The following is a 16,714-nucleotide window of genomic DNA, read 5'->3' on the forward strand; positions in this document are numbered from 1 at the left end:
TCCTATTACCCCATATAACCCCTCCCTATAACTCCTATTACCCCATATAGCCCCTCCCTATAACTCCTCCTATTACCCCATATAACCGCTCCCTATAACTCCTCCTATTACCCCATATAGCCCCTCCCTATAACTCCTCTTATTACCCCATATAACCGCTCCCTATAACTCCTCCTATTACCCCATATATCCCCTCCGTATTGCACCGTGCACCGTGCGTGTCACCCTGCAGCCTCTGTATTGCACGTGCGTGTCACCCTGCAGCCTCCGAATTGCACCGTGCGTGTCACCCTGCAGCCTCCGTATTGCACCGTGCGTGTCACCCTGCAGCCTCCGAATTGCACCGTGCGTGTCACCCTGCAGCCTCCGTATTGCACCGTGCGCGTCACCCTGCAGCCTCCGTATAGCCCAGTGCGCGTCACCCTGCAGCCTCAGTATTGCACCGCGTGCGTCACCCTGCAGCCTCCGTATTGCACCGTGCGTGTCACCCTGCAGCCTCCGTATTGCACCGTGCGTGTCACCCTGCAGCCTCCGTATAGCACCGTGCGTGTCATCCTGCAGCCTCCGTATTGCACCGGGCGTGTCACCCTGCAGCCTCCGTATTGCACCGTGCGTGTCACCCTGCAGCCTCCGTATTGCACCGTGCGTGTCACCCTGCAGCCTCCGTATTGCACCGTGCGTGTCACCCTGCAGCCTCCGTATTGCACCGTGCGTGTCACCCTGCAGCCTCCGTATTGCACCGTGCGTGTCACCCTGCAGCCTCCGTATGAAACCCTGCGTGTCACCCTGCAGCCTCCGTATTGCACGGTGCGTGTCACCCTGCAGCCTCCGTATTGCACCGTGCGTGTCACCCTGCAGCCTCCGTATTGCACCGTGCGTGTCACCCTGCAGCCTCCGTATTGCACCGTGCGTGTCACCCTGCAGCCTCCGTATTGCACCGTGCGTGTCACCCTGCAGCCTCCGTATGAAAGCCTCCTGTGTTATGTTGGAGATGGTGTTTTCCGCCTGCGATACATACACAAGATCTCATTTCAAACCAGGTGGCCGCTTAATTTCCATCTGTTATTTGTGCGTCGGTGGCAGGTATTAGAAGTGAGCGGCAGCGAGCAGCATGGGTACTGCTGAGTAACACCTGTCCCTCGCAGCATGGGTACTGCTGAGTAACACCTGTCCCTCGCAGCATGGGTACTGCTGAGTAACACCTGTCCCTCGCAGCATGGAAACGCTCACTTCTCTCCCTTTTAGTTTTATTATAATTTAGGGATATCCAGCGGTATACACCAAACAATGACTGATCCTGCTCACATAACATATCTATCTAACCCTCCTATTACCCCATATAACCGCTCCCTATAACTCCTATTACCCCATATAACCCCTCCCTATAACTCCTATTACCCCATATAACCGCTCCCCATAACTCCTCCTATTACCCCATATAACCCCTCCCTATAACTCTTCCTATTACCCCATATAGCCCCTCCCTATAACTCCTCCTATTACCCCATATAACCGCTCCCTATAACTCCTCCTATTACCCCATATAGCCCCTCCCTATAACTCCTCTTATTACCCCATATAACCGCTCCCTATAACTCCTCCTATTACCCCATATAACCGCTCCCTATAACTCCTCCTATTACCCCATATATCCCCTCCCTATAACTCCTCCTATTACCCCATATAACCCCTCCCTATAACTCCTCCTATTACCCCATATAACCCCTTCCTAAAACTCCTCTTAGAAAACTCCTATTAGGGAGGAGGGGGGAAGTAGGGGTAGAGGGCGGAAAGAGGGAGGGGGGGTAGAGGGAAAGAGGAGAGTTGGGGGGAGGAGAGTGGGAGAGGAGAAAGGGGGGAGAGAGGAGAAAGAGAGGAAAGAGGGGGGGAGAGTGATGAGAATAGAGAGTGGGGGGGGGAGATGAGTAGAGAGTGGGGGGGAGAGGAGAGTGGGGGGGAGAGAGAAGTGGGGGGGGGGAGAGAAGTGCAGGGGAGAGAAGTGGGGGGGGGAGAAGAGTGGGGGGGAGAGAAGAGTGGGGGGGAAGAGAAGAGTGGGGGGGAGAGAAGAGTGTGGGGGGGAGAGGAGAGTGGGGGGGAGTGGAGAGTGGGGGGCAGAGGAGAGTGGGGGGGAGAGGACAGTGGGGGGGTGGAGAGGACAGTGGGGGGGAGAGTATGGGGAGGGGTGGAGAGGACCGTGGCGGGGGAGAGGACAGTGGGGGGGGAGAGGACAGTGGGGGGGAGAGGAGAGTTGGGGGGAGAGGAGAGTGGGAGGGAGAGGAGAGTGGGGGGGAGTGGAGAGTGGGGGGGGAGAGGAGAGTGGGTGGGGAGAGGAGAGTGGGGGGGAGAGGAGAGTGGAGAATGGGGGGGAGAGGAGAGTGGGGGGGAGGAGAGTGGGGGGTGAGAGGAGAATGGGGGGGTGGGGTGAGAGGAGAATGGGGGGGTGAGAGGAGAATAGGGGGGGTGAGAGGAGAATAGGGGGGGTGAGAGGAGAGTGGTGGGGGGGGTGAGAGGAGAGTGGTGGGGGGGGGTGAGAGGAGAGTGGTGGGGGTTGAGAGGAGAGTGGGGGGGGGGGGGGTGAGAGGAGAGTGTGGGGGGAGAGGAGAGTGTGGGGAAGAGGAGAGTATATGGGAGAGGAGAGTATGGGGGAGAGGATAGTATGGGGGAGAGGATAGTATGGGGGAGAGGAGAGTATGGAGGAGAGGAGAGTATGGGGGAGAGGAGAGTATGGGGAGAGGAGAGTATGGGGGAGAGGAGAGTATGGGGGAGAGGAGAGTATGGGGAGAGGAGAGTATGGGGGAGAGGAGAGTGTGTGGGGGGGGGAAGAGGAGAGTGGGGGAGAGGAGAGTGGGGGGAGAGGAGAATGGGGGGAGAGGAGATGTTAGTGGGGGGAGAGGAGAGGAGAGTGGGGGAGAGAGAGGAGAGTGGGGGGGGGAGAGAGGAGAGTAGGGGGGAGAGAGGAGAGTGGGGTGGGGGAGAGAGGAGAGTGGGGGGAGAGAGGAGAGTGGGGGAGAGAGAGGAGAGTGGAGGGGGGAGAGAGGAGAGTGGGAGCAGAGTGGGGGAAAGAGGAGAGTGGGAGCAGAGTGGGGGAAAGAGAAAAGTGGGGGGTTAGAGGAGAGTGGGGGAGAGGAGAGTGGGGTGGGTGGAGAGGAGAGTGGGAGGGGAGAGTGGGGTGGGGAGAGAGGAGAGTGGAGGGGGGAGAGAGGAGAAGAGAAAAGTGGGGGGGTGAGGAGAATGGGGGGGGAGAGAGGAGACTGGGGGGAGGACAGAGGGGGGAAAGAGAGGGAGGAGGGGAAAGTGGTGGAGAGAGGGAAGGGAGAGTGGACGGAGAGGGAGGATGGAGGATAGGGAGAAGGAAGAGGGGGAGAGAGGAAAGTGGAGGGGAGAGAGGAAAGTGGAGGGGAGAGAGGAAAGAAGGGGTAGAGAGGAAAGAGGAGGGAGAGAGGAAAGAGGGGGGAGAGAGGAAAGAGGGGGGGAGAAAAATGGGGGGTGAAGAAAGAGGGGGAGAGAGGAAAGGGGAGAGGGGGGAAAGGGGCGAGGGGAGGAGAGAGAGAAGGTGGGAAAGGGATGGGGGAGGGGGGGAAGAGAGGAGGGGGGTGGAAGAGGGGGGGGGGGGAAGAGGAGGGGGGGAGGAGAGGAGGGGGGAGAGAGGAGGGGGGGAAGCGAGGAAGGAGGGGGGAAGAGAGGAAGGAGGGGGGAAGAGAGGAAGGAGGGGGGAAGAGAGGAAGGAGGGGGGAAGAGAGGAAGGAGGGGGAAGAAAGGAGGGAGGGGGGAAGAGAGGAGGGAGGGGGGGAAGAGAGGAGGGAGGGGGGGAAGAGAGGAGGGAGGGGGGGAAGAGAGGAGGGAGGGGGGAAGACAGGAAAGAGGGGTGAGAGAAGAAAGAGGGGGAGAGAAGAAAGAGGGGGAGAGAGGAAATTGTTGGAGGGGAAAGAGGGGGAGATGGGGGATAGAGGGTGGGGACAAGAAAGAGGGTGGGGAGAAGAAAGAGGGTGGAGAGGAAAGAGGGGGAGATGGGGGATAGAGGGTGGAGACAAGAAAGAGTGTGGGGAGAAGAAAGAGGGTGGAGAGGAAAGAGGGGGGGAGAGAAAAGAGGGGGGGAGAGAAAAGAGGGGGGAGAAAAAAGAGGGAGGGGGGAGAGAAAAGAGGGGGGGGGGAGAGAAAAGAGGGGGGGGGAGAGAAAAGAGGGGGGAGAGAAAAGGGGGGAGAGAAAAGAGGGGGGGGGAGAGAAAAGATGGGGGGGATAGAAAAGAGGGAGGGGGGAGAGAAAAGTGGGGGGAGAGAATAGAGGGGGGAGAGGAAAGAGGGGGGAGAGGAAAGAGGGGGGGAGAGGAAAGAGGGGGGGAGAGGAAAGAGGGGGGAGAGGAAAGAGGGGGGAGAGGAAAGAGGGGGGAGAGGAAAGAGGGGGGGGGAGAAAAGAGAGGGGGAGAGAAAAGAGGGGGGGAGAGGAAAGAGGGGGAGAGGAAAGAGGGGGGAGAGAGGAAAGAGGGGGGAGAGAGGAAAGAGGGGGGAGAGAGGAAAGAGGGGGAGAGAGGGGATAGAGGGTAGGGAGAGAGGAAAGAGGGGGAGAGAGGAAAGTGGAGGGGAGAGAGGAAAGTGGGGGGGGAGAGAGGAAAGAGGGGGGGAGCGGAAAGAGGGGGGAGAGGAAAGAGGGGGAGGGAGAGGAAAGAGCGGGAGAGAGGGGATAGAGGGTAGGGGGAGAGGAAACGGGGAGGGAGGAAAGAGGGGGAGAGAGGAAAGTGGAGGGGAGAGAGGAAAGAGGGGAGAGGAAAGAGGGGTAGAGAGTGGAAAGAGGGTGGATATAGGGGGGAGAGAGAAAAGTGGAGGGGAGAGAGGAAAGTGGGGGGGAGAGAGAAAAGAGGGGGGAGGGAGAAAAGAGGGGGGGAGAGGAAAGAGGTGGGGAGAGGAAAGAGGGGGGAGGGAGAGGAAAGAGGGGGGAGGGAGAGGAAAGAGGGGGAGGGAGAGGAAAGAGCGGGAGAGAGGGGATAGAGGGTAGGGGGAGAGGAAACAGGGGGAGGGAGGAAAGAGGGGGGAGAGAGGAAAGTGGAGGGGAGAGAGGAAAGAGGGGGAGAGAGGAAAGAGGGGAGAGAGAGGAAAGTGGAGGGGAGAGAGTAAAGTGGGGGGGAGAGAGGAGGGGGGTCAGAGTAGAGGAGGAGGGGGGCAGAGTAAGGGGAGAGAGGAGGGAGGGGAGAAGGGGGAAAGGGGAGAGAGGAGGGGGGAAAGGGGAGAGAGAGGAGTGGGGCAGAGGGGGGAGAGAGAGAAGTGGGGCAGAGGGGGGAGAGAGAGAAGTGGGACAGAGTAGGGGAGAGAGGAGTGGGGCAGAGTAGGGGAGAGAGGAGTGGGGCAGAGTAGGGGAGAGAGGAGGAGGGGAGAGAGGAGGAGGGAGAAGGAGGGCAGTGAGGGGGGGGAGAAGGGGGGCAGAGAGGGGGGGAGAAGGGGGGCAGAGAGGGGGGGCAGAGTGGGGGGGAAGGGGGGCAGAGAGGGGGGGGGAAAGGGGGGCGGAGAAGGGGGGCAGAGAGGGGGGGGGAGAAGGGGAGAGAGATGAGGAGGGCAGAGTAAGGGGAGGAGACTCAGATGTGAGTTTGTCTGTCACGTGCCCGCGCTTCCTTCCCCGCCCCCCGCGCGCGCGCACAGTGACTCTGGCGGGAGTGCGCGCGCCCCGGACATGTCGTCTCGTTAGCGCCGGAGCAGAGCGGGAGCGGGGTAAGAAGAGTACTGATACTATAGTATATAAATACTCTGATACCACAACACATACATACTCTGATACTACAGTATATACGTACTCTGATACTAGAGTATATACACACTGATACAACAGTATAACAATACTCTTATACTACAGTCTATAAATACTCCGATACTACAGTATATACCACCTGATACAACTATGATACTACAGTGTATAAACACTACAGTATATACATATTCTGAGGCTACAGTATGTACACACTGATACTACAGTATATAACTACTCTGATACTACATCATACACAGACTGATACGACTGTATATAAATACTCTTATACTACAGACTATAAATACTCTGATACTACAGTATATAACCCACTGATACAACAGTATATAACTACTCTGATACTACATCATACACACTGATACGACTGTATATAAATACTCTTATACTACAGCATATACATACTCTGATACTACAGTATATAACCCACTGATACAACAGTATATAACTACTCTGATACTACAGTATATATACTGATACAGTATATAAATACTCTGATACAGTATATACACACGGATACAACCGTATATAAATACTATGATAGTACAGTGTATAAATACTCTGATGCTACCGTATGTACACACGGATATTCCAGTATATAAATACTCTGATACTACAGTATACACACACACTGATACTACAGTGTATATACACACTGACACTACAGTATATAAATACTCTGATACTACAGTATATACACACTGATACTACAGTATATAAAAACTTGATACTACAGTATGTACACACTGATACTACAGCATATACACACTCTGAAACTACAGTATATAAATACTCTGATGCTACAGTATACACACACTGATACTACAGTATGTACATACTCGGATACTACAGTATACACACATGCATATGTGTACACACACAGCAATATATACACATACTGGTACTACAGTATATACACACAACCTGATACTACAGTATATACACACAGAAACTTCAGTGTATACACACTGATATTACACTGTATACACACACTACAGGTTATATACACACTGATTCCACAGTATATACATACTCTGATACTACAGGGTATACACACACATACTCTGATACTACAGCGTATATATAGACTCACTCTGCTACTACAGCATATCCACACGCACTCTGGTACTACAGCGTATATACACGCGCGCACACATACTCTACTGCTACAGCGTATGTACCACACTTTCTGCTAATTGAGCGTATACACACACATACTATAATACTACAGAGTATATATCTATACACACACATGCGTGCTTGCGCGCACACTACTACTATAGCGTATACGCGCGCTCTGCTACTACAGCGTACACGCGCGCTCTGATACTACAGCGTATACACGCGCGCTCTGATACAGCGTATACACGCGCGCTCTGATACAGCGTATACGTGCGCGCTCTACTATTACAGCGTATACGCGCGCGCTCTGCTACTACATCGTATACGTGCGCGCTCTGCTACTACAGTGTATACGCGCGCGCTCTGCTACTACATCGTATACGCGCGGGCTCTGCTACTACATCGTATACGCGCGCGCTCTGCTACTACATCGTATACGCGCGCGCTGTGCTACTACATCGTATACGCGCGCGCTCTGCTACTACATCGTATACGCGCGCGCTCTGCTACTACATCGTATACGCGCGCGCTCTGCTACTACATCGTATACGCGCGCGCTCTGCTACTACATCGTATACGCGCGCGCTCTGCTACTGCAGTGTATATGCGCGCGCTCTGCTACTACAGTGTATATGCGCGCGCTCTGCTACAGCGTATACGCGCGCTCTACTACTACATCGTATTCGTGCGCGCTCTCTGCTACTACATCATATACGCGCGCGCGCTCTGCTACTACAGCATATACACAAACATACTCTGATACTACAGCGTATACATACATACATACAGGCCTTCCTGCCTCTCACCTGTCTCCCCTACAATCTATCCTAAATGCTGCTGCCAGAATCACTGTACTCTTTCCTAAATCTGTCTCAGCATCTCCCCTCCTGAAATCCCTCTCCTGGCTTCCGATCAAATCCCGCATCTCGCACCCAATTCTCCTCCTCACTTTTAAAGCTTTACACTCTTCTGCCCCTCCTTACATCTCAGCCCTAATTTCTCGTTATGCACCATCCCGACTCTTGCGTTCTGCTCAAGGATGTCTTCTCTCTACCCCCTTTGTATCTAAAGCCCTCTCCCGCCTTAAACCTTTCTCCCTGACTGCCCCACACCTCTGGAATGCCCTTCCCCTTGATACCCGACTAGCACCCTCTCTATCCACCTTTAAGACACATCTTAAGACACACCTGCTTAAAGAAGCATATGAGTAGCACCGTGGCTGATACTATACACCTCATACATTAACCTTGGCCCCCTGCAGATGCACTTACCTGAATTCCCTCCCACTTTCTCTGTACGTTCTTCCTACCTACCAATTCGATTGTAAGCTCTTCGGAGCAAGGACCATTTTTCCTAAATGTTAATTTTTAAGTCTGAAGCACTTCTTCCCTTTATGTGTATTTATATTATTTCTTATTTTTTATCTATATGATTGTCACGTGTATTACTGCTGTGAAGCGCTATGTACATTAATGGCGCTATATAAATAAAGACACATACATACATACATACTCTGCTGCTACAGCGTATGTAAACACTTTCTGCTAATTGAGCGTATATACACAGATACTCTAATACTACAGTGTATACACACGTGCACTTTGCTACAACAGCGTATGCACACATACTCTGATACTACAGCGTATATATGTGTGTGTGTGTGTGTTTGTGTGTATATATTATATATACACGCGCGCATGCACACTCTGATAAAGCACACACACACACACACTCTGATACTACAGCGTATATACACACATAACACACTCTGATACTACAGCGTATACACACACACTAATACTACAGCGTATACACACACACTCAGATACTACAGCGTATATACACACACTGATTCTACAGCGTATACACATACACACACTGATACTACAGCATGTACAGACACACAATTAGACTGTAAGCTCCTCGGGGCAGGGACTCCTCTTCCTTATTGTTACTTTTATGTCTGAAGCACTTATTCCCATGATCTGTTATTTATATTATCTGTTATTTATTTGATTACCACGTGTATTACTACTGTGAAGCGCTATGTACATTAATGGCGCTATATAAATAAAGACATACAATATAATACAATGATACTACAGCGTACACACACTGATAATACAGCGTATACACGCACCCTGATACTACTCTGTATACACACACACTGGTACTACAGGGTATATATTGATGCACAATATGTGCACAACTTTATACAGACAGTGCTATATAGTGACTCAGAGTATATACAAATCGCTGTACAATTACTGTGTGTTATATGTGTGTATATATATATATATATATATATATATATATACACCTGCACATCTCTGTGTAGGGATCCAGAGTGTACACATGCGCTGCTATAAAACTCCTCCATCTGTTCGCAGTGCTGCATAGTGATTCAGAGTATATAGTGTCACTGCCACGGGCCTGCAGTGCATCGCTAAGCACGTGGCATTGCAAGCCTCAGGCAGCGGAGGGGTTACAGAGTGGTGTCAGGCACTCAGCTGTCATATAGCGCAGTGGGAGGAGTCTGGCGGTGACCCTTCCTGGCGCACACGGTATAATTATCATTACATATATATCACTATGCGGCGCAGTGTGGGGGATATGGGATACATGTCGCAACCGTCTCTGACCTGGATCCCGCGTTTAGCGCAGGCACCGCGCATACTAACTGGCGCACGCGCTTAACCCTGTCACTTTCCCATAATGCAATGTGCTGCTGGCTCCGTCAGGAAAGATGGTACTTGTGCGTCACAGAGTAACACAGCGTCCTGAGAGGAATAACCCCGCGTAGCATTACTGCCGGACTTTCCTCCATAAGTTCCCTGGTTCCTAACTCCTAGGGTGCCTGCGTCAGGATACGGATAAGAAACGCTATGATTAGCGCATTTATTATATCGGTGGAAGCGATTGCGGAGTGAAAAAAAGCAACACGTTGGTGTTATCGGAGTAACCTGTTTATGCCCTGTTTCCCGTACAGTGGGAGCTCAGGGAAGTTCACACAGTCTGTGGGATTGTAATGTGCAAGCTCTGCTGGGCTGTTCCAATCTCCCGGTGTTATTAGCATTGTTTGTATGTTTACAATTAGACTGTAAGCTCTTCGGGGCAGGGACTCCTTTTCCTAAATGTTACTTTTATGTCTGAAGCGTTTCTTCCCCTTATGTGTTATTTGTATTATTTATTATTTATATGATCGTCACGTATATTACTGCTGTGTAGCGCTATGTACATTAATGGCGTTATATAAATAAAGACATACATACATATACACATGTTTATAGCTCTGTCCATTCAATAACCGGTTCTGACACTTAATAAGTATTCCTGTAAACTATTTGCTGCCATATTGTAACTATAATGCATACCCAGCGAATAAAACCTTCACAATAACTGCAAAATGAGCCCTATACTGAAGGGATGTGTAGGACTTTCTGCCACTGAGTGCCATTGTGTTGTGTGTGGCTGGTGTTGTGCGTTGGCTGGTGTTGTGCGTTGGCTGGTGTTGTGCGTTGGCTGGTGTTGTGGGTGGCTGGTGTTGTGGGTGGCTGGTGTTGTGGGGTGGCTGGTGTTGTGGGTGGCTGGTGTTGTGTGTGGCTGGTGTTGTGGGGTGGCTGGTGTTGTGGGTGGGTGGCTGGTGTTGTGGGTGGCTGGTGTTGTGGGTGGCTGGTGTTGTGGGTGGCTGGTGTTGTGGGGTGGCTGGTGTTGTGTGTGGCTGGTGTTGTGGGGTGGCTGGTGTTGTGGGTGGCTGGTGTTGTGGGTGGCTGGTGTTGTGGGTGGCTGGTGTTGTGGGTGGCTGGTGTTGTGGGGTGGCTGGTGTTGTGTGTGGCTGGTGTTGTGGGTGGCTGGTGTTGTGGGGTGGCTGGTGTTGTGGGTGGCTGGTGTTGTGGGTGGCTGGTGTTGTGGGGTGGCTGGTGTTGTGGGTGGCTGGTGTTGTGGGGTGGCTGGTGTTGTGGGTGGCTGGTGTTGTGGGTGGCTGGTGTTGTGGGTTGGCTGGTGTTGTGGGGTGGCTGGTGTTGTGGGTGGCTGGTGTTGCACAGGAGCTGTCTGTATTGCAGGGTGTGTGTGGAGGCGTTGGGTTATCTTGTTTGCAGATCTGCTGGTTGCTCAAGCGATCAGCTGCTTTCCTGTGTGTCAGATCAGGGACTTCATTCATCTGATTTAATAATTGTGCGGAGGGGAATGATCCTCACCCCTTGTCACAAAGCAAAACGCCCGGAGCTGGAACCGCGCGTTGCAAATGGTTTTATGGACTTTTGTTGAGGAGAGAATTCCCCGTGAGGTTTGTGGCCAAATACGGTTGCCGTGCATTGGCATCCTATAGCAGGAGTGGCCAACTCCAGTTTCCATGTCCCACAAACAGGTCGGGGTTTCAGGATATCCCTGCTTCAGCACAGGTGGCTCAGTCGTAAACTAAGCCACTGATTGATCCACCTGTGCTGAAGCAGGGATATACTGTGGAGGGGAGCGCGTCCATGACGTCCCCCGCGTGAAGCGGTGCGTTTTTCGGACATGCTAGACTTGCCGTCGGGGGTCGTGTCTAGGGGCGTGTCCGTGACGTCACGGAGAGGGCGACCCGCTCATGTGACCTGCCCATCGTGCCCCCTCCCGCTGTCGCCTGCGCGGTCTGTGGGCGCGATCATCGCCTTAAGGCAATGTGATGGCGCACGCCTCCGCGCGGTTTGCCGGACTTGTTGACCCTTGAGGACCGGAGTGAGCTCACCCCTGCCCTATATAGTAAAGGAGTGATGGGTCAGCAACTTTTCCAGGCCTGACTGCTACAGTAACTCACATAAGAGAGGAGCGCAAGAAAAACCCCACGTCAATATGGCAATAACACCTTTATGTGTTCAAATATTACAAAATGCAGCACTTACACAATATAAGCAGCGCTGTTTCACAGCACGGCTCCTGCACTGGGCTCTGCACAGAGGCCCTATCAGCGCAGGTTCTCCTGTATATTTGGATTTCTGACTGCAACAGTATCCTAAATAAATGTGCCCTTTAGCCTGTCACCTTTACATAAGTGTTATTATAATCGGGAACCGTAGACTTTTTAACGAAGCAATTGAAAGTTCCCTGGGGAAAATAGGCACAGAAGGGTGGGTCACCGTGCTGGTCCTCTCTTCCATGCAGTAACACAGGAGGGAGAGGGAGGAGGGGTATTTGGTACCTTTTATTGGGCCAGCAAGTACTGGAGATGTTACACACTTTCCAACCTTGGGTAGGACCTGATGAAGGACCCGGAGAGGTTCGATAGCCTGTAACATCTCAACTACTTGTTGGTCCAATAAATGGTATAAATTACCCCTGCTCCTTCTCCTGTGGCACTGCACAGAAATAAATGCATTTTCATGGATTTCCTCACTGTATCTCTGTGTCTTTGCACAGCTAGTGTGAATGTCGTTATCCTCTGTGGCACGTTTTCACGGTTCGGTGGTTAAGCCCCGCTGTGACATTGTTGAGTAATGAGTTAACGCCTCACCTTCTGCAGGTTGTGTGTGCGGTTCTCGGCTCTGCACACTTACCTTAAGGCACAACTGGCCCATCCTTGCCAACAATATTTTTGGTATGTTAACTAAGGTGCATTCTCCAGGGTGAGGCCTCGCCTGGCAACGTTACAGAGTGCGCAGGCCAGGGGTTTTCAACCTATTTTTTGGTTAAGGAACTCTAAGTGAAATTCTGAGGAACCTCAACTCTCTCTAATAGCGCGTCTGAGATCAGATGCATTTTAAGGAACCCCAACCCTCTCTAATAGCGCGTCTGAGATCAGATGCATTGTAAGGAACCCCAACCCTCTCTAATTGTGCGTCTGAGATCAGATGCATTGTAAGGAACCCCAACCCTCTCTAATAGCGCGTCTGAGATCAGATGCATTGTAAGGAACCCCAACCCTCTCTAATAGCGCGTCTGAGATCAGATGCATTGTAAGGAACCCCAACCCTCTCTAATACCGTGTCTGAGATCAGATGCACTATAAGGAACCCCAACCCTCCCTAATAGCACGTCTGAGATCAGATGCACTATAAGGAACCCCACCCCTCTCTAATAGCACGTCTGAGATCAGATGCACTATATGGAACCCCAACCCTCTCTAATTGTGCGTCTGAGATCAGATGCATTGTAAGGAACCCCAACCCTCTCTATTTGTGCGTCTGAGATCAGATGCATTGTAAGGAACCCCAACCCTCTCTAATAGCGCGTCTGAGATCAGATGCATTGTAAAGAACCCCAACCCTCTCTAATAGCGCGTCTGAGATCAGATGCATTGTAAGGAACCCCAACCCTCTCTAATACCGTGTCTGAGATCAGATGCACTATAAGGAACCCCACCCCTCTCTAATAGCGCGTCTGTGATCAGATGCATTGTAAGGAACCCCAACCCTCTCTAATAGCGACTCTGAGATCAGATGCATTTTAAGGAACCCCAACCCTCTCTAATAGCGCGTCTGAGATCAGATGCATTGTAAGGAACCCCAACCCTCTCTAATAGCGCGCCTGAGATCAGATGCATTGTAAGGAACCCCAACCCTCTCTAATAGCGCGTCTGAGATCAGATGCATTGTAAGGAACCCCAACCCTCTCTAATAGCGCGTCTGAGATCAGATGCATTGTAAGGAACCCCAACCCTCTCTAATTGTGCGTCTGAGATCAGATGCACTATAAGGAACCCCACCCCTCTCTAATAGTGCGTCTGCCCCCGCTGACAGTGAGAGGGTTAAGTTATCTATTCAAAAGCATTAGCAATGAACCCCACATAATATCCTTTGTTATATCAGCCTGCAGATCATCTCTGCTCCTAACGTGGAACTCCGCTGCAGAAACGCGGTCACATAAATATGGAGCTAATGACATTTTTTCTGTAGATGGATACACAACAAAGCAGGTTTTGGGGTGTAGCGCATCATTACATTTCAGCAGCTTTGCACTCACTGCGTATCATGAAAATGTCTATTAAAATGAATAAACACACAATCCCAGCAAGCTCAAAACCCACCACATTATATATACATATACATATACATATACATATACATATACATGTAGAGGTATCAGTACCGTGTTAGTGGTGGCCTAAACAGAGATTGAAATTTTATGAGTCATTACTGACACACGTGAACTCTCTTCCCATGAGCGCTATAGGCCATGTCTGTACATACTGTGCTATATGTATGCATACACAGCTGTCTCTTACACATGCTAATACTCCTTGTTTTTCCATCCCTATACACCTATAGGGACCACATAGTATCCACACACACTTTTAGTTGTGCTACAATCTCTCACATTTCCACACCTACCCACACCATTTATATCCACTCCCACTCCACACACACCTTTTGTAAAGCACTGTATACACTGTGGGCTCTCCATTCATTTATATTCACACAGATACACATACACACTCTTACATCACTTGCTTTCAGGAACCTTTTGACAACTCTAGCCATAAAACACATCCACACCGGGGGAAGGACTAGCACAGATAACATTCCAAGAGACACTGTTTTTAAGTATACCTTTTGCTTGCTTCATTCATTGTAACATCGCCGGAAGAAGAGATCAGTGTATCTCGAAAGCTCGCACAAATAAAAGCATTTCGTTAGCCACAGAACGGTATCATCTATTTATTTTTTGATTATATATATATATATATATATATATATATATATATATAATACAAAATATAATAATAATAGCATGTTCTTGTATAGCGCTGCTACGTAGCGCTTTACAGAGACATTTTGCAGGCACAGGCCCCGCCCCGTGGAGCTTACAATCTGTTTTTGGTGCCTGAGGCACAGGGAGGTAAAGTGACTTGCCCAAGGTCACAAGGAGCCGACACCGGGAATTGAACCAGGCTCCCCTGCTTCACACTCAGTGTCAGTGTCTTTACTCACGGAGCCGCTCATTTTTAGGCTGCGTCCATGTTATGGACGGCCGCGCGGACGCGTCCGCATGCTGAGCGAACAGACTGCCTTATGGCAGTGTTTGCGAACATGGGGTGTGCGCTGAGGCAGGAGGGGATGCACGAGAAATCAGTTAAACTGATTTCTTAGCGCGACAGGGCGGTCACGTGAGCGGTTCGCCCAATGGGGGTTAACCAGCACCATGACGCGCCTAGGCACGCCCCTAGACACGCCCCCCCACAGCTCGTCCACGATGGCCAGGGAAAGCACCTGCTTTCCCACAGCCTCCGTCCTCCCCCGCACGGAAGAAGGCACCATGGACGCAGCCCCAGGCCGCGCGTATAGCGCCCGCGACGTCGCCCAAAAACAAATGCATTGCCGCCGCGGCAGCGTGCACTTATAGTAAGTGCGACGGTGACAATGAGACGGAGCGACGTCGCGTCGCGAATTTTGGTAGCTGGCAATATTTGATTTTTCAAGGGCGGTCGCCTCATGTGACAGCCCCTGAACCAATCAAATGCCAGTACGCCCGCGACGCTGCCGCAAAGCGAAATATAACTTTTCCTAGCAGCGACGGGTGACGTCACCCGTTTCGTCGCCCGTCGCGGGCACTATACGCGCGGCCTTAGTGTCAAAAGGAGTGCTACTGAGCGTGGCCAAATGTATACAACAAAAGACAGACGTGCCCAACGCTACATCCAATGGGACAGAATACACAGTGAAATACGTCAATATTCTCATAAGTAAGGGTCATCAAGTTAAACCCTTTGGCCAAAGCGTTATAAGCCTGCAGCCACGTCACGGCATGACCAGTATGCAGCCACGTCACGGCATGACCAGTATGCAGCCACGTCACGGCATGACCAGTATGCAGCCACGTCACGGCATGACCAGTATGCAGCCACGTCACGGCATGACCAGTATGCAGCCACGTCACGGCATGACCAGTATGCAGCCACGTCACGGCATGACCAGTATGCAGCCACGTCACGGCATGACCAGTATGCAGCCACGTCACGGCATGACCAGTATGCAGCCACGTCACGGCATGACCAGTATGCAGCTACGTCACGGCATGACCAGTATGCAGCCACGTCACGGCATGACCAGTATGCAGCCACGTCACGGCATGACCAGTATGCAGCCACGTCACGGCATGACCAGTATGCAGCCACGTCACGGCATGACCAGTATGCAGCCACGTCACGGCATGACCAGTATGCAGCCACGTCACGGCATGACCAGTATGCGGCCACGTCACGGCATGACCAGTATGCGGCCACATCACGGCATGACCAGTATGCGGCCACGCCACGGCATGACCAGTATGCAACAACGTCACGGCATGGCCAGTATGCGGCCACGTCACGGCATGACCAGTATGCAGCCACGTCACGGCATGACCAGTATGCAGCCACATCACGGCATGACCAGTATGCGGCCACGTCACGGCGTGACCAGTATGCAGTCACGTCACGGCATGACCAGTATGCAGCTACGTCACGGCATGACCAGTATGCAGCCACATCACGGCATGACCAGTATGCGGCCACGCCACGGCATGACCAGTATGCAACAACGTCACGGCATGGCCAGTATGCGGCCACGTCACGGCATGACCAGTATGCAGTCACGTCACGGCATGACCAGTATGCAGCTACGTCACGGCATGACCAGTATGCAGTCACGTCACGGCATGACCAGTATGCAGCTACGTCACGGCATGACCAGTATGCGGCCACGTCACGGCATGACCAGTATGCAGGTCCTAACACTACCTGTGACACTTCTCATTTATCTCTGCTAGAGGGAGAATGACCGCAGTGTGTCTGTCGAAGATTGAGCCACTTGTGCTGAAGCAGGGATATCCTGAAAACATGATATTGTGGTGGCCCTTGAGGACTGATGTTGGCCACTCCTGTGGTAG

At 51.8% G+C, this 16,714-nt stretch overlaps 1 protein-coding gene across 3 annotated transcripts in view; it reads left to right on the top strand.

Moving 5' to 3' along the window:
- The first annotated feature begins 5,555 nt into the window (after positions 1-5,555).
- NEK6 (NIMA related kinase 6) overlaps positions 5,556-16,714 on the top strand; it is a 161,457-nt gene continuing 150,298 nt past the window's right edge. For 2 of the 3 annotated variants that reach the window (XM_075579376.1, XM_075579378.1), the window contains exon 1: positions 5,556-5,697. The gene's annotated coding sequence lies outside the window, so the exon portion shown is untranslated. The remainder of the gene's footprint in view (positions 5,698-16,714) is intronic. The other variant, XM_075579377.1, reaches the window with a different exon arrangement.

Source organism: Ascaphus truei, chromosome 21 (genome assembly GCF_040206685.1).
Source record: "Ascaphus truei isolate aAscTru1 chromosome 21, aAscTru1.hap1, whole genome shotgun sequence".
Taxonomy (NCBI): Eukaryota; Metazoa; Chordata; class Amphibia; order Anura; family Ascaphidae; genus Ascaphus; species Ascaphus truei.